The following is a 17,666-nucleotide window of genomic DNA, read 5'->3' on the forward strand; positions in this document are numbered from 1 at the left end:
CAGCCCATCATTAACAGTGTGAGGGAGGGACACTCGGGCTCCTGGGTCCAAGAGGGCGTTCTCTCGTTTCTAGTGCGCCAAAGGGCGCTCATGACGTGTTTGTGTGTGTGCGCGCGTGTGCGCCGACACACGTGTGTACGGTGCGAAGGGGCTTTGACTGTGGACTGTGAGAGTCTGGGCATTCACCAAGGGCGACAAACTGTAACCACACATGTGCATCTGGCATGTGTAAATACGCGTGATGGCGCGCGAGTGTGAAGGCATCTGTGTGTAGCTTCACAGCCGCGTGTGGGGAAGCAAGTGCAGCTCTGGCGTACGTGTGCTAATGTTAGTGAATGGCGTGTCTAGAGAGGGAAACGTGGCCCGGCCAGCGGGGCACGTGGGGCGGGGCGGGGGTTCGCACGGCGGCCCCAGGCCCGGCGGCGGAGGCTCCGCGCCGGCGGGCCCCTCCCCCTCGCCAGGCGCTCGGGGCTGCCGGACTTGGCTCCCCGGGCTCTTCTTCCCACCGGGATCTGCTGCCGCCCGGAGCAGGGTTGGCGCGAGGGGGCACAGGTGTTTGCGGAGGCTCGTGCGTGCGTCCGGAGCGGGAGGCCCGATGCTGCGTGCCTGCGTGCGTTTGGTGGCTCGCGTTGTGTCACTGCGTGGCTGTCTGCGCGCCCGGCTGGCGTTGCGAGTGCGTGCGCCTCCCAGGCCGGCCCTTCCCCGCCGCCGCGCCTCGCGGGAAGCCGCAGGCCCGGGGCTCCCGGCCGGCTCCGGCCCAGCTCCCTGCTGCCCAGGCCGTTTCATCCTCGTCTTTTACAGCCGGGCCTGGCGACAGCGCCTGTAATTACATGCGGCCGCGACGCCGCTGCCAGTCGGGAGCAGAGGTCCCTCGGGGGAGGAGCCTGGGGCGGGGAGGGCCGGGGCTGGCCTCCGAGGGCCGCAGGCGGCGGGAGGCGAGACCCGCCCCGCGGACTGTAAACACCTCCTGAGCGTAACTGAGTGTCTGGGTCCAGCCTGGCTCCGCGCACGCCCCGCCCCCCCAGTCCCCCCGCCCCGGGCGGCGCGCCCAGCCCGGCGGTTGCCGACGTGCGGCCCGCCGCTCCCGCGGGTCCGAAGTCCAGAGCCCACCAGCCCCAGGGCGGCGCCTCACGCGCGCTTTGCTCACCTGGGAGGACACCTGGGTGTGGACCTCCTACGTGCCCCTGGCGAGATCGCCCGATCCGTGCTCGGGTGTCCCGAGAGTCGCAGCTCCGCGAGCGCGGGGTCTGTTAGTCCACTGTTAGTCCACGGCTGCATCGCCCGCGCCTGCCCCGCACCTAGCGCACGTGGTAGTTGGTCCGTACGTGTTCGTGGAGGGAGTGAAATCACTGTGGAGTGAGGGGGCCGGGCTTCTGCGAGACGTACTGCGGGAGAGGGTTATGGAGCGGGGCTGGTGGGAGCTCTTCAGAGAGGGTGGCCCGGGGTTGCCCGCCGCAGGAGACGGGCACATCCCGCGTTTCTCGACCTCCGGGACTGGGGGCGGGAACGTGCGGGGTCCCTGGGCTGCGCCGCTCGGCCGGGCAGGTTGGGGCGCGCTCAGCCCAGCCCGGCGAGGCCACGTCGGTTCCCGCTCTGCCTGCGTCTAGGGCTGGGGCAGGGCTGAGGCGAGCCGGGTGGGAAAGAGGTGGGGGGCCTTCCCTGATTCTCAGTTCAGGCTTTGGCCGCATCACTCTTGGATCCCTGTATTTGTGCGTCGGGGGGCGTTTGTCAGACTTGATGGGGCCCCTCCTGTGCGGGTGTTATGGGCACCCGGGGTTAGGGTGAGTCTAAGATAAAATTCCTGGCCTGGGGAAGCCCCCAGGCCAGGAGGGGAAATGATAGACAAGCCGCCCTTTATACAACACACTGGCTGGGGGCTGTAGTCCCACCGCGCCCCTCACTCGCCCGCCGCCCCTATAGCCGCGGCGACGCCTGCTGGGCCGAGAGGAGGGCTGCAGGCACCGCGCGATCCAGAAGGAGACCTCACCCGGGACTTACGCTCGGAGCCTCGGCCTCCTCCTGCCCCTTCCCTTCCCTCCCCATCCCAGCCCCAGCCTGCCCCCGCGGCTCTTGTCTGGCTCTCGCCTTGGACGGCCTGTCACCGCCGAGTTGTGCGCCTGTGTTAGCTCTCAGTACTGCTACCCCCGGGCAAACATCTGTGCTCGGTGGCGGGAGCTGTCTGAGGTGGCTGTCTGTCTGTCTGCCTGTCTGGGAAATTCCCTACTGCGTCCTTTCTGGGAATTCCTGAGGTGCAGGAAGAGCCGTCTGAGTGCCCCAGGGCAGGCCGGGCCTCCGGAGAGGGGTGCTGTCCACCCGCGGAGGCGGGGCCACTCCCTCCTGGAGGCGCCCTTTGCAGTCTGGAACCACAGAGCGCCTGCTTGCCACTCCCTTGCTGAGCGCCCTGTGGTTTGAGGTGGGGAATGCCAGGGCCACCGTGTCCCCGGGCGCTGTCTAACCTGGCGGAGCCCCGGGGGCATCTCTGGGCAATGGGGTGAGGCGGGAGTGGGATTGCCAGGGTGGACCCTGAACCTGGAGAAGCCTCTGCTCCCCTCCGTCCGTGTTCTTTCGAAAAATAAAGGGTGTGTTTCCCACTTTATGAGTAATGTGTGCATATTTTTCAAAAGTTGGAAAATAGAGAACAGGAGAATAAGGGGTGGGGGAGTGCCAGCCACTGTTAGCATCCTTGTGTCTTCCCGCCAGCCCTTGCTTGAAACTTTGCTTGCTTTTAGATAGTTTGATAAATATGACTCATTTCTATTGTTACTTACTCTTTGTAAACAATATATATTTGTAATGGCAGCATAATGTCCCATGAAGTGTCTCAGAGGCCGCCGGTGTAATGAGGCTGCGTGGAAATACACAAATACAGACGCACGCGCTCAAGGACTGCTCAGTCCCGAGAGGAGCTGATCACCTCCTAGAGCTTACAGATGACCCCGAGATTGACTTCCATGCTAGAAGCCTTTGTGGCACGCCCACTCCAGATGGGGCTCTGGATGGGGGCTGGGGGCTTAGCAGAGGATAATGGAGGTGGGTGCTGCTCTCATGGAGCTTACGTTTTAGATGAAATCTGGACATCTGCTTTCCTAGGTTTTGGAGGATTTCGCAGATGTGAGAAAATGCTTCTGCTATTGCCAAATGGAAGCCAGATTCTTTTGACTACTGGTCCAGTTCTCTCACTGAGGGTCAAGGTGACCAGAACCTCATGGATCTGTCCCTCCCCCATATCCAGCTCCGGAGCTGAGGTGGCAGGCCGAGGGGGCAGGCCGACTCAGAGACTCAGAAGGTGGAGTTCTTCCCCTGAGCGCCCACTTGGGGGTGGGGTGGGGAAGGGGAGGCTGGGCAGGATGGGGAGTGGGAGGGAGATGGTACGGGAAGTGCTAAGGAGGATGGGACTGTGGTTTCTGCACAGAAAGCACCAGAAGGTGTTTTGTACTGCTGCCTTCTCCACCAAGAACTGACTAATCGCTCCTGTCAGACACTGCGCTGGGAGGCGCTGGCGACTCTGAGGGATATCCTCACCCTAAAGTAATTGAGTCTCCTGGCAAATATATAATTAGAATATAGGCTAAGAATGATAATAGAGGCATAAGTGAGACAACAGGCTGTGGGCTCACAGAGGAAGGAAGGTCTATTTGGGTGAGGAGGGCTTCGCAGAGGAGGGGATACTTGAGATGGGTTTTGGAGGGTAGGTGGGCGTTCGCATTCAGAGAACACAGTCAAGGGTGGGAGTCTGTGCCGCCATCACCCTGGGGAGCTGCAAGTGCATGTGGGTCTGGGGCAGCGGCAGCAGACCAGAGCAGGTGGTTGGGGCCAGGTTGCCAATGGCCTTGAATCCATCACGCTCAGGGTCCTGAACACTGTTCTGTCGCTCCCAGATTCTTTTTTTTTTAAGATTTTTTTTTTTAAAGATTTTATTTATTTATTTGACAGAGAGACAGCCAGCGAGAGAGGGAACACAAGCAGGGGGAGTGGAGAGGGAGAAGCAGGCTCCCAGCAGAGGAGCCTGATGTGGGGCTCGATCCCATAACGCCGCGATCACGCCCTGAGCCGAAGGCAGACGCCCAACCGCTGTGCCACCCAGGCGCCCTCCCAGATTCTTGAGTAGGAAACATAAGCAGATTGGTATTTAGTAAAACCACTTGGGCAATTAGAATGTGGGTCGAGGAGGGAGCTCAGAGGTAGGGGGGTGGTTAGTTCCAGTGGGAATGTGGGGGTCCAGAGGACAGGTTAAACAGTGGAGGGGAGCTAAGCCACAGGTGTGAAGCAGGGGGAGTCTGGGATGGCTTGCTGGGCACAAGTGACACTTCAGCTAGGGAGTGCGGGGAGGACAGAAGGGGCGAGAAAGGAAGTAGCGAAGAAGTAGTGGTTTATTTATTTCTTTGAAGATTTTATTTATTTGGGGGGGTGAGGGAGGGGATGGGGGAGGGACAGAGGCAGAGGGAGAAGCAGACTCCCCATGGAGCAGGGAGCCCCCCCCATGCAGAATTCGATCCCAGGATCCCGAGATCATGACCTGAGCCAAAGGCGGACGCTTCACCGACCGAGCCACCCAGGCATCCCTGAAGTCATGGTTTAAACAAGAGTTTTTATGTTTCCCCCATGACAAAGCACTCTGGAAGCATCTGAAAGCCACTCATCAGTGTCAAGGAGCCAGTCCCCTCTGCCCGTCCACTTTGCTGCCCTCACGACTCTAGTCACAAGATGGTGGCCTGAGCCACAGAGCTCCTTTCCAGCTGTGGAGCCGCAGGAGGAAGGGGTGGGAGAGGGAGGTCTTCTTGTAAAGATCTCTTTTTATCTGGTAAGGAAATCTTTTCTAGTAGCTGCCGAGACAATTTACTCTCAGGGGAAAGGACTGGCTCAGTGTCCATGGCTACACCTGCGTCTTGGATGGAGAAGGGGCTGCTCTGACTGGGCCCGGGGCCCACCTCCCGCAACCGGGGTCTGCTCTGCTCCCCAGAGACACTGAGTCTGTTAGCTGGGGAGAGGGGTTAGCTGCATTTGAAGGGCCAGTGGGACTTCCAGGGGGGAAGGGCCCCAGGGGGCAGCTGGAGGTGGGGGTCTGGAGCTCAGGAGGGCAGGAAGCTCAGAATACTTGTGGCTTCGGGATGTCAGGGATGTCGTGCTGAGCCTTGAGTCTCTAGGTGGGGAAGAGAACACGCTGGATATAGGGCTCAGAATTCCTTTGCGACAGGGACTCTGAAGGGACCCCATGAAAAACCGCTTCTTTTCCTGCTTCCCTTCTTGCTAGGACCTGCACCCCCCCGCATCGTGTAGGTCTCCTTGTGAAGGTCATGGAGTTAGTGCCTTCTTTGGAGTCTTCCGAAGATAACTTCCAACAGATAACTAAGGAGGGACCGGGCAGGGTCATCACAAAGTTCTCCAAGACCCCTGGCTGACGCGTCAGGGCCCCACGCTCCAGGCTGCTGTGACTTCATGGAGGACAGCTGAACACGGGCCTTTGTTCTCGGGTTACTGAGAAGACGTGCTCCAGACCACCGTCCTCAGGAAACACCCCAGGTCCCAAGCAAAGATGAGGCTCAGTCTGGGCTCCTTTACGAGCCTCTCTTCCTATCTGCGCTGTCTGTGTCCTTACGAACTCTGCGGGCGCTTCCTCGTGCCTCCAGTTTGGTTTCTGTCCTGCACGAAAGGGGCCGCTCGCCAGGTCCCGCGTCCTCAGACCCAGTCAGCCTGCGTCATCGGCGAAGGGGAGAAGCCCTGCTTCCCAGCTCCCAGCTCCCAGCTTCAGGCCTCCCAGGGCGGAGAAGCCTGTGAAAGCAGGCGGAGAGCACCCACTCTCAGTGCTGCCCATAAACCCCTTTTCCACCGCTGGCTAGAATCTTCCCTACGACCAGAGCAGGAGTTTACCTTCTTTATTCAGAAGTGTTCCTTTTATACAACTATTGTTTCCTGATTACAGAAGGAATGTATGACCAGCGCAGAGCACACGATGAAGAGAAGGCCGCTCACAGAAGTGGCAGAAATCTCAGGAGCGCGCAGCCCCCGCCCCCACGGCTCTGGGGGTTTCACGGGGCACATCCTGGCGAGGCCTCGGTTCGTACCTATGTTATGGCCAGCTCGGAACCCCTTACATTTGTGTGACATTTTACGACCTTCCCGTGTGTTCAGCTGCTCATTTTATCACACACTATTTCATCTTTACAGGCCCCTACACCTGGTGAGGTGGCGAAGGCAGGGATGGCCTCCCCCACGAGGCCGGAAACCGAGGCTGGAGGGCAGTGGTATCCAGAATTCAGATGGCTGTGCTGTACGGGGCTTGGGTCCAGGCTGCGCTCCTCCATCCACACTGTGCTGCCGTACTGTCCTGGGTGGAAAGCAGAGGCCTGGGCATAAAGTGCAGATGAGCTGTGGGCAAAGGGAGGGAGGAGGGCCTGCGTGTAGAAGGTGGGAGGGAGGGGGAGGAGGGGGCAGCTCCTTCGGCAACCTAGCCCCCAGGAGTGGGAGGAGAGGCACAGGGAGGTGGGAGGTCCTGGAAGGGACCCGAGGGGGTGTGTGGGGCAGGCTGATGAGACGCAGACCTCCGGGGCTTCAGCCCACCCTGGCCTGTCCCTGCGGCCGGTCTGTGTCCCGGGGGAGCTTACGTCCCAGTCCCCGTTCTTGGAGCATTTTATTGAAGTCTGGTTTGTGTATTAGGCAGTCAGCGAGGGGCTGCAGGGGAAGCCAGGTGAGGTGCCTGTGAGCAGGGACGACGGAGCAGGAGAGCGTGGGGCTTAAGAAGGCCCCTTAACCTTTCTGACCCGGAGTAAATGTGCCGGGAGCCCCAGGAACGCCAACATTGCTTCTACTGGGCAGTACTTGATAAACATGGCAACCCCAGAGCCCTGGGGTTCAGTGGGGTGGAGATGGGGGTTCTCCAGGTAAGGGTGGTGGGCAGGGGCATTCCAAACCCAGAGTGGTGGGACCCGCAGGTGTGCCAGGAAGGAGCTGGGGGGGGGTCTGTCCTTCGGGGTCTGCTCTTCCCCTCTAGGTTCCTTACTACCCCCATCTTCCCTCACCCCCCACCATGGTCTTGGCGTCATCACCAGCCCAGGGGTCCTGGGGAGCTGGGTCTGACCGAGCAGGGGGATCGATGAAGAAGAGGTGGGGGAGGGGCACACGTGGGAGGAGGGGCAGGAGTGTACCAATAGCTGGCGTGCAAGGCGGGTGTGCTGAGTGCTCTGGGACTCAGCAGGAAAGCTCCTCTCCTGCATGAGTCCCCGAGTCCCCGTGGGGGACAGGACAGACATCCTGAAGGGAGACTGGTTGCAGATGGGCCGAGGCCATTCCGATTGGGCCTCAGAGAGGAGCCAAGTGGGCTGTGTGTCAGTGGGGAACCCTCGGCTGAGGGCAGGCAGAGAGCGAGAGAAGTTTTGGAGACACCAGCGTGGATGCTGAGAGCAGCGGCAGCTCCTGTCACAGAGCCTTCTCACCGGCTCCTCGGGCGTACACCCTTCATCGCACAGCCACTGTCCCAGACAGGGAGCTCCGGTATCTTCAGTTCACAGATGGGCAAACCGAAAGCACAGAGACGTTCGTAACTTCCCTGAGGCCACACAGCTGGTCAGTGGTGAAGCCAGCCTGGGCAAGAAGGCGGCCTGGCTGGAGAGCCCTGCCTTAGCAGGGTACCTCGCCGGCCAGCGGTCCGCCACCCACTCCGAGAAAGGGACCGTGAGAGCTGGACTCTGCGCAGGCCACTGGCGACACGGACACGTAAGGCACGTCTGGAAGCGATCTCTACAGATGCAGCAGCTGTGCGGGTGTGGGGGCACGAGGGGGCTTCAGCCTTAGGAGCCCAGGCAGGGGCAGGGAGCAGAGCCTGCGGATGGAATCCTCCTGCTGGTGCTGCACCTGGGACCCCTCGTGCAGAGGGAGGACTCAGAGGTGGGGGGACTGGGACGGTCATTTCCTGCCAGGCTGTTCCCATGGTCTTGCCTATAGCTCTGTGCTCCATGCACCCTGGTCCCTGCCTATCCCCCAAGTCAGGTTCCCTGCCTTTCCATCTATTGTAGAAATTCTGAATTTCCTTCCAATAAAACCTTTTCTGTTTTAAGTGGCCTAGACTCAGTTTCTATCACTGGAAGCCAGGGGCTGGCTAGCAGAATGGTCAGTGATGGTGGCAAGATCCAGGCCTGGGAGGCTGGAAGGGTCAGTTGCAGACTTGTCCCCGGGGGAAGGACAGGAGCTGTCCTTGGGCAGGTTAGCTGTAAAGTGCTTGGGGAATGGGTTGAGATATTGCATGTTTGGGGCTGGGCCCGGGACATGCTCTGAGCGAGCAGCATGGAGATGGAGCAGGGAAAGGGGTTTGAGGCCCTGGAACCCATATGAGAGAGGGTGGAGAGCTGGCTTGTAACCAGTGCCTGCAAGGACCAAGCAGGAATCGGGAGGGAAATCTGGATGGAGAAATGTGGGCCCGGTTGTAGATAAAGAGGAGAGAGCTCGTGCAGGGAGCCTGGAGATGCACAGGGGAAACTGTGGGAACACATGGGGGTGGGGTGCAGGGCAGAGGGTGGGAGTCCAGGCTGGTGAGGGGCACAGCAGGGGTTTCAGAGGGGAGGCGTGAGGGGGCTGGAGCAGGGTTGGCAGGAAGGACCTGCTCCCAGGCCTCCCTTGGGCTGGAGCTGGGGCTTTGGAGACAGAGCGCAGGCATTTAGATGCCAGGTCTGAAGCTTCACTGGGTCACTCACTGGGATGTGACCCTGGGCAAAGCACATCGGGCCTCAGTTTCCTCATTTATGAGCTATCCAAGGGATCACGGTGATGGTACCTAGAAAGTGGGCGTGTCTGCACCATGAGAAGACCTTGGGATTAGCTGTCATGATGGGAATTATGATGACTTTTATTGCACAGCGACAGTCATGGAATCCAGTCCCGGGCTCCTGTTCCTACCTCCGGCCCCTGGCAAAGTCCTCCTCAGACATTGCTGATGGTCCCGCCGGGTATGTCCGGTTGTGCGGGTGGGGAGTGGGCAGCACGGAGCTCCCTGTCCTCCCCGTCGCCCCTGCGGGGGTCCTCTGTGTCAGTGCATCCCGGCATCCTTGGCAGCTGTTCTGCAGCTGGACTGAGGACAGGCCTGCCGTGTTGTCACCGTGCTATCCCGCAGGCATTTCCAGTCCTGTCTGGGGTTGAGGGCTTTGCTGCCGAGCTCTAGGGGAGCTCCCTCGGCCCCTCCGGCAAGGACACTCCTGTGAGGGGTCTCCTCCTGGCTGCTTGCTGATTTTCTTCCCTGACGCACACTCAGCCAACAGGCTCTTGGTGACTGTCCCGCCACGGTCCCTCATGGGATAGCAGCCCTGCCAGCTCTCTTGGCAGAAAGCTCGGGCCGAGGGTGAGACTGGCTCTGCCCCAGGCACGGGCAGCCAAGGGCACCACCAGGGCAGGGGCAGGGGCAGGGGCTGAGGGACCGGGTGGGGCTGGGCCCCTGCGCAGGTTGGGGACAGGGTACCTGTCCATACTCTGACACCAAAGGCCCAGAATCAGGCCCTGAGGCCCCAAGTCCCTCGTCAGCCACCGATCTGCCTTCTGTCCCCACCGTCTAGGAGGCCGAGGACATTCCCGAGACCTCCCCCCGCTCTGCCCACCTCTCTCCAGCGCCCAGCAGAGCCCTCCTGGTGCAGAGCGCAGCAGCCTGAGCCTGCGTGTCAGTAGGTGCGCCTGGGTGCCTGGCGGGGTGGGAGAAGGCCTAGGGCCAGCAGGGAGCAGTGTCTGACCCCAGCCACAGCGCACTTCTAGAAAAGGTGAATCAATTCTACAACAGGCAGATCTAATGGACAATGACCGGAAGCAGTTGAGTATCTGACTGGGAGAGGGGGTGGGCGTGGGGCTGGGAGTCGGACTGGAGGGGGCAGGAGGCAGCTCTGTTGGGACATGGAAGCGTCTTTACCTTTGTGGGGTGGTGGGCACCCGGCCAAGGACACTTGCTGAAGCTCATCGTCAACCCGGACACTGCAAATGTGTGAATACGGGCGCCTGGGGGGCTGTGGGTGAAGCGTCTGCCTTCAGCCTCAGGTCATGGTCCTGGGGTCCTGGGATCAAGCCCGGCATCGGGCTCCCTGCTCAGCAGGGAGCCTGCTTCTCCCTCTGCCGCAGGCCCTGCTCCTGCTCGCTCGCTCACTCTCAAATAAATAAAATCTTTAATAAATAAAGAAGTAAAATGTGTGAATACTATTGCATGTAAGCTCTTCCTCACTGCAGCTGCTAGAAAACACAACAAAGAGAGGATGCTGGTGAACTGAGGACTCGGGCTTGTGAGCCGACGAGAGGCCGGTGCGTGGGCACCGGGCAGGAGGCCGGGGCTCCAGGTGGGTGCCTCTCACCCGGCTGGCTCCCTCCAGGTGGAGGAGAGGGGCCTTTTCTCTGCGCCACAGGCGCCCTGACTCTAGGGACTGCCGGCCCCCCACCAGCAGGCTCTTGGCCTGAGGTGCCCCCGCACAGGCCGCCCAGAGCCTGCTGGAGTCTGTCCTCCCCTGGCTACCGGAGCGCCTATAAAATAAAGAGGACTGAGAAGGCCAGTGACCGTAGAAGACACAGATGAAATGAAAAAAAAAATTAAAATAAACAAAACCCCTCAAACTCACCCCAAGCCTCACACCGACAAACCAAGAGCCCCGAGCTGGGTAGGATGCAGAACTGGCCTGTTTGGGTGATATTTATACGAGCGGCTTGGTTCCTCCCTCCGGCAAGTAAAGCAAGTTGTAAAATTTGAAGGCACATTTTAAAATTGTTTAAAATCCTCCAAATGTGTTTCCTGTCTGGCACGGTGTATGGGGAGCTGGTAACACGCGTGCGTGTGTGGCCCGGAGCCCGGCTTAACGAGGGAGTTTAGGGGCGGTGATGCGGAGGGGCTGGTGGGAGTCAGGGGCAAGAGAAGGAGCCCGTTGTTGGTCCGGGTGTGTGTTCCTTGTGTTGGAATGTGCGTGAAGGGCCTCAGGACTTGGGAGGGTGGTTTTGTCTGGGAAACTAGCATCTTTTAAAAAACCACTATACTTATAAATCATTAGTTAAAGGCCTATAGGGGTAATAATGCAGGTGTGTGACCTTTACTTGAAGCAAGTGGGTGTGATAGGATTTGACAAGACATCATCATTGGAACCTGGCGTCTACATTTGGATACGTTAGACGACGGTGTGGCTCAGGCCCCCCTGGTTCCGGGGTTCTTCCTCCCTCGGCCGCCTCTGCCTCTCTCTCTCTGCCCCAGCCAGCTGCCTTGGCCAGCGGTCCGTCTCCAGTCAGACCTCCCCGCCGCGGGCATCCATCCCTTCCTCTCCTGGGTCCCCGTGACCGTTCGTCTTTTACAAAGTTTGCTTGGTCCCTTCCCTTCTGAAGTTCCTCTGAACTGGTCTCAGTTTGCGTCAGCTCCCGGTGCACGGGCTCTGGGGACCAGAGCGTCGTGGCGGCCGGCCGTCAGCGCCTCCGACAGCTCCATGCCCAGGGCGGGTTTGTGGAATTAAACCGCTGGGCTTTCTAAGAGGATGACCGCGTAGACAATAGCACCCCTGCGTTGGCGCAGACCTAATTTGGTGAAAGTCCTCACACTTTAGGATTTTGTTTATTTCCTTGTCCTTGAACTCTGCATAAGTGGAAGGTATCTATCATTGTGCTGAATTTAGAATGAGTGGAATTCAAGATATAAATTGAAGAAAATGTGCTTTTATTTTATTGTGGTTCCGACCTCTGTAGTTCTAATGTCTATCTTGTTAGGAAATCCTCTGTTTGGGGATAGCACTCGTGGGGGCAAGATGACCTACAATGAGTCTGTCTTGTTAGGACTTTTCCTGGCACCTGATGGAGGAGGGATGTAACACTCTGGCATCCGGGTACTATTCTTTGGGGATGGTTTTGGGGATGTACATCATGGAACCCAAAACCGAGCATGGAAGGAACGTTCGCAGAAGCTCAAAATGCAGCCTGGTCGAGCGTCGAGGCTGGAGGCAGTGGCAATCTCTAAGTCTAGCTGTTTGTTCAACTCCCAAAAAGAAATGACAACGACGGCAACAATTGTTGGCTCCTCGGCGTCCACAGTGGCGAGGCCTGGGGTGGACCTGCACACGACTGTGGTATTCAGGCCCTTTTCCCTTGCTTCCCTGCGGCCCCGGGAGCGCCTGGCGCCTGGGAAGACACAGGGGCTGAGGAGCCAGGAAGGCTGGGGTTTAAATACTAACGAGCAGCAGTCTTGCATCTCAGTGTTCTCGTCTGCGAAAAGCGAGGAAGAATAAGCGCCTTCCCGGGGTTTGGGTGCTCTAGTCCACGGCCTGGCCGGTGTAGGCGCTCAAGCTGCCCCCCCCCACCCGCCCCACGTCCCAGCCCACGGAGGCTACACTCTCTTCCAGTTCGAGCTTGTCAGATTTAGCAAATGAAAACAGGGCATACCCAGTTAAAGTTGAATTTCAGATAAACAATGAATACTTTTTGAGTACGAGTATGTCCTATGCAGTATTTGGGACATACTTATACTCAGGTGTTCATTGTCATCTGAAATTCAAATTCCACTGGGAGTTCTGTCGTTTAACTGACAATTCTGTGAAGTCCCAGTCTCTCCGCGGAGCGTCCCTGGTGAGCTTGGGACAGCTGTGCTCTCGGGACTCCCGTGGCCCTCCCCATCCAGGGGACAGGGTCAGCGCCACTTTCACTTCCGGTGAGTAACTCTGACCACTGTCCAGCGTCTGTGATGGACGAGCTTCACACACCTGTCATCTCAACCCTCACGGTAGCCTCACGAGGCTGGGATTCATGTCCCCCCAGGGACCGCAGGCGGGTCAGCGCCCCCCCGCTGGTAGACGGAGGCTTCATGCTCAGTGCGCTCCGCTAGCTGCTGGCCGGGGGCAGTCTTCGCCGGGGCGAGGCCGACGGGCATCTACCCACATTTTTGTTAAGGAGAGTGATGTTCTTTTGTTCTTTTTAAAAAGATTTTATTTACTTATTTGAGAGACATAGATAGCGAGAGAGAGCAGGAGCCAGGAGGAGAGGGAGAAGAGGGAGGAGGGGAAGGAGGGGGAGGAGGGGGAGGAGGGAGAAGCAGGCTCCCCACTGAGCAGGGAGCCCGGTGTGGGACTTGATCCCAGAACCCTGAGTTCACCACCTGAGCCCTCGGCAGACGCTTCACTGACTGAGTCCCCAGGCGCCCCGAGGAGAGTGGTGTTGTAAAGGAGTTGTGTCAGGATTGATTTGGGGACCATGGGACTGAATCCTGTTTCCCGAATCCTAAACAGCATGACAAAAATAGGGGCCTTGCGACAAGAACAATACAGTTTCTAAACTTCTAGAAATTTCTAGAGCGCTGTTTGCTTTCACATGTGGATAAATCTGGCATTGCTGTTGGAAGTGTTGTGAAACTCGTCCTTGAGCAAAGTCCTCTCTGGCGCAGCCTGGGAGAGGGCGTGGGACAGGCAGGCGTACGTGGCCCGCGGCAGGGAGCCAGGCTCGCCAGGACGTCGGTACTGCAAGGGTGTAAGTTTGGGAACACTTGAAGGAACCAGTCGTCCTTTTTTGGGGAGGATGCTGGGCATAAGCAAGCAGTGGTGTCTGGTATGTCACCTCTGTGGCCGTTGCTCACGCAGGCACCGCGGGTCTGAGCCGGGCCTGCGGGGCTTGAGGCCACCACGTGCAAATGGAGCCCCTGCTGCCAGATGGAGGGCGCCTCCTGGCTTGTGCTGCAAGGGGCGGGCACACCGGCTCCCAGGCAGAGGGGTGGCTGAGTGAACAGGAGGGATCGAGCTGGGAATACGCCCGAACTTCCGGTGGGCCTCCAGCCCCGAGAGGCCAGCTGCCCCTTTTTTCTCAGCCCCCTTCTGTCTATTTTTATTTCCGTCTGAATTTGTATGTGTTCCGGGGACTTGGGTTTATAAGGAGGTGGGAAGGGAGAGAGAACAGGCCTCTTCTGTCGGTAACTGCGGAGTGGGGTCACCTCCATCCCCGAGGGGCACTGAAGGGGTTGGAAGCCTTTCCAGGCTCGAAATCCTGTAAGTGGCTGAGCTGGGACTGGAAGTAGGTCTGCCCGGCTTTGATCCTCGGCTATTTCACCGGTGACACTCAGACCCTGTCCTTCCAGAGACTCGGGGGAATGGGAGGGGTTAATCGTACGTATTTCTCAAAACCACAGTACAGTGAGTGGGATCGTGGTGTGGTAATGGTACGGCTTCCCCAGGATGAGAGAGGGACCCCATCACTTGAGAGGCCTAGCACATTCTGGAGGCGGACAGCAGCTGGGGAGTGGGGCTTATCTTCGGGAGAGGGAGCCGCTGTGGGACGGGCGGCCCCAGGTGAGGGTGCCAGCTTCTGCAGCTCCCAGGCCGTCTCAGGCTGCAGAAGCCGGGGCTGCAAATGGGGAGGGCTTGGGAAAGGGCGGCTGAGGGCAGAGAAGCCCCCAGGTCTTTCCTGCACCCCTGCAGACCTCTCCCCAGAGGAGGCCTCCCCCCTGCCCTGAGTGCACGAGCTTCCCCAGCGGTCATGTCAAGCTCCCCGCTGTGAAGGTGTCTCTGAGCCTCCGGATCCGTGTGTGGCCTGCAGCGCACGTGGTCCGCACACTCGCGGTCCGCCAGGGCGCCTGCCCAGCAGCCCTCACTTCTCAACGGCCCAAACTCCCTCTTGCTTTCTGCCCTGAGCACCCCCCACCACTGCCTAATTGCCGAAACCCACAGGAGCTATCCCTGACCTCCTTTCTCTCACCTGCCACCCAGTCCTCGGCTCATCTTGTCAGATCTGCCTTCCTGCACGTTCTGAACCCGCCCCAGCTCTACCCTCCGGGCTCCCAGTCCCGCTCTCGCTCCTGGTCCTATTCCATACCCAACAGCCCAGAGAGAGACACTTTGTTTTCTTTTAAGATTTTGTTTTTAAATAATCTCTACACCCAACGTGGGGGGCTACTCGCTGCCCCCCCCCAATCAAGAGCCACCTGCTCCACCAGCCGAGCCTGCCAGGCCCCCAGAGACTTTGCAATGGAGGTTTGATCTGGGCTCCCCTGGCCAAACCCTCCAGTGGCCCCCACTCACAATTACAGTGAAATCCAGGAGCTCACTGTGGTCTCTGAGGCCTATGTTGTCTGGCCCTGGCTCCCTCCACCAGGGGCTCAAACACCTTTTCCCCTTCTCCCCACTCTCCAGCATTGGGGGAATTTGCACTTGAACTTCAGGCTGGAAAACTTTCCCCCAAGATATCGACTTGGCTCAGGCAATGTCGTCTCCATGGAGAGGTCTTTCTGAGGACGACCACACACACTCCTGTTCTTCTTCATCCTCTTTTGTTGCTCTATTTTTTTCTCATAGTATCTGTCACTACCCGACTTGTATGTGTGTTTGTATATTTTCTTTTCTGTCTATTTTATGTTTCTCCCAGTAGATTGTAAGCTTCATGGGGGCAGAGACCTTGTTCCCTAATGCAGAGAACAGTGCCAGGCATATGGTAGGATTTGAAAAAATAGGAAGGGCATGACTCTAGCCTCAGGAACACCAAGTAAAACAGGTGAAAGGAGCATATGGACAAAAATAACAATTTGCATGCTAGTGGGGAGACCTGGCCCCTTCCCCACCTGCTTCCTGAAAGCCAGGACTGCATTTTCAGGAATGAGATGAGAGGGCTCTTTTCTAGAAAATGTCCCAGAGAATGGTCCCCGAGAAAAGGTCAACATTTAAAGATGAGAAAGTCACTATGTGACCGTTTGCTCCTTCCTCCCTCCCAGGAAGCTTTACTGAGCACCTGCTGTGCGGGACTGTATTCTAGGCGCTCGGCCTCCATCGGTGAGTCTCACAGACAGCGATCTTTGCTGCCAGGAGCCGATCTTCTGGGCGGGGCCATAAACCAGCTCCTGCTCGCAGTTACCCAACGGTTGTGCCTCCTGCTGATGAGACCTGAACGGAAGCCAAGGACCCTCGGGCATCTGAGGAAGCCTTCAGCCAGAGAGAGGCAGCGGTCAAAGCACACATGGGAGAAAAGGAAGCCACAAGAATATAGGAGTAATGTGAGAAGCAGAAAAACACCTAAGAAATGGCAACTGGGGGACGCCCGGCTGGCTCAGTCAGTGGAACATGTGACTCTTGATCTCAGGGTCTGAGTTAGAGCCCCATGTTGGGCGTAGAGCTTACCTAACAAAAGAAAAACAACAACAAAGAAAAACCTCAATTAAAAAATGATTGTTGGGATGCCTGGGTGGCTCAGTTGGTGAAGCGTCTGCCTTTGGCTCAGGTCATGATCCCAGGGTCCTGGAATCGAGCCCCACGTCGGGTTCCCTGTTCAGGGGGGAGCCTACTTCTCCCTCTCCCTCTGCCTGCCGCTCTCCCTGCTTGTGCTCTCTCTCTCTCTGACAAATAAACAAATAAAATCTTTTTTAAAAATGATAGTTTGTTTGAAGTTTGTTTTTTTAAGTAATCTACATGCCACTGTGGGGCTCAAACTCACCACCCCAAGACCAAGACTCATGTGCTCTGACTGACTGAGCCAGCCAGGCGCCTGAGCAACTGATAGTTTTAGAGGTAAGAGAGATTTCATGAAATAATAAGATCATATTAAAAATGAATTCGAAATTTAATTACTCAGAAATTAAATATAGGTTAGTAAAAACAATCAAGGGATTGGGAAGTCTAGCGGTAGAAATCCCCAAGAAAGCAGATTAAATAGACAAAACGTTAAGGAATAAGGGAGAAAAATATGAAAATGAGAGAAACCACTCTGGAGACAGAGCATCCAGCTGACAGGAGAAAGGGTGTGGAAGTTATCAAAGAAACAGTATAAGAACCCTTCTCAAGACTTTGTCCGAACAAGTGATAAACACTCATGTTCATGCAAAGGATCAAGAATCTGCTGCATCTCTGATTTCTCAGTAGCAACACTGGAGCTAGGGGACCCCGAAATCCGGAGCAAAATGTTTTCCAACCCAAAACGCTACCCCCCAGCCAAACAGTAAGAAAGAACGGGGCTAGGGCAAAGAGCACGCCACCAGTGACACACGCCATTTCCCTCAGCAAGCTCCTGGAGGTGAGCTCTGTGAAATGAGAGGGCAAGGAGAAAGAATGACACAGGCGCAGGACGTGGCTCTCGCAGGGAAGAGGGGAAGGGCGCGCATTTCGGTGGATGAAGGGACGCTCCACGGTGCAGCCGTGCACCAGGGCTAACCACCAACCGACCCACCTGACTGCAGGAGGAGTGTCTCCAAGAAAAAGGCCCTGTGGGGACACCTGGCTGGCTCAGTGGGCAGAGCCTGCGGCTCTCGGTCTCAGGGGTAGAGATTACTTTAAAATCTTTTTAAAAAGCACTGCCAGGGGCACCTGGGTGGCACAGCGGTTAAGCGCGTCTGCCTTTGGTTCAGGGCGTGATCCCGGCGTTGTGGGATCGAGCCCCACATCAGGCTCCTCTGCTATGAGCCTGCTTCTTCCTCTCCCACTCCGCCTGCTTGTGTTCCCTCTCTCGCTGGCTGTCTCTCTCTCTGTCGAATAAATAAATAAAATATTAAAAAAAAAAAAAAGCACTGCCAAGCTACTTGATGAGTTTGAGAACACTGAGAGGAATGGTCGGAGAGTATAGGGATGAATTTGTAATCAGGAAAAGAAAATGAAAATAAAGAAATAAAATAATCCAGGCAATATTTTATTTTATTTTTTAAAGATTTGTTTATGTATTTGAGAGAGAGAGTGCATGCGTGAGTGCGGGTAGTGGGGAGGGGCCGAGGGAGAGAATCTCAA

General features: G+C 57.5%; 2 long non-coding RNA genes across 2 annotated transcripts; both read left to right on the plus strand.

Annotated features, from left to right (window-relative positions):
• The first annotated feature begins 5,097 nt into the window (after positions 1 to 5,097).
• LOC130544320 (uncharacterized) lies at positions 5,098 to 8,050 on the plus strand. Its single transcript, XR_008960520.1, has 2 exons — positions 5,098 to 6,054; positions 6,166 to 8,050. It is a non-coding gene; the product is annotated as an uncharacterized LOC130544320 (long non-coding RNA).
• Positions 8,051 to 13,355: 5,305 nt separating this feature from the next.
• LOC130544244 (uncharacterized) lies at positions 13,356 to 16,325 on the plus strand. The gene is made up of 2 exons (XR_008960390.1): positions 13,356 to 13,443; positions 15,671 to 16,325. It is a non-coding gene; the product is annotated as an uncharacterized LOC130544244 (long non-coding RNA).
• Positions 16,326 to 17,666: the final 1,341 nt, after the last annotated feature.

This window comes from Ursus arctos, unplaced genomic scaffold, assembly GCF_023065955.2.
Source record: "Ursus arctos isolate Adak ecotype North America unplaced genomic scaffold, UrsArc2.0 scaffold_2, whole genome shotgun sequence".
Lineage (NCBI taxonomy): Eukaryota > Metazoa > Chordata > Mammalia > Carnivora > Ursidae > Ursus > Ursus arctos.